The sequence below is a fragment of the Penaeus monodon genome, chromosome 15 (genome assembly GCF_015228065.2).
Source record: "Penaeus monodon isolate SGIC_2016 chromosome 15, NSTDA_Pmon_1, whole genome shotgun sequence".
In the NCBI taxonomy this organism is placed as follows: Eukaryota; Metazoa; Arthropoda; class Malacostraca; order Decapoda; family Penaeidae; genus Penaeus; species Penaeus monodon.
Genome location: NC_051400.1, coordinates 29942530 through 29942843, shown reverse-complemented (window position 1 = coordinate 29942843; position 314 = coordinate 29942530).

Sequence of the window (314 nt, the reverse complement as noted above, 5' to 3'; positions counted from 1 at the left end):
TATTGTGAAGATGTTCTGTGATTACTTACCACTAACAAATGTTTTTGTTCAACTACTTGTGCCATATTTTCTGCCACAATAAAGATAAACTTGCATATTACTATACATCTGATTCATTTGTCTGTTTTCTTATTCTGTCAATATTCTGTGGTCGACCAATAAATTTGTTATCACTAAATTACTAAACACTTTATAATAACAAATCAAAGAAGAAAGCATTTATACTACACCATATTCTTGGATTAACTTTGGCTAAGAAATCACAGGAAGATACTGTGTTACTCATAATTTTTATCACCATTCCTCTCGACACG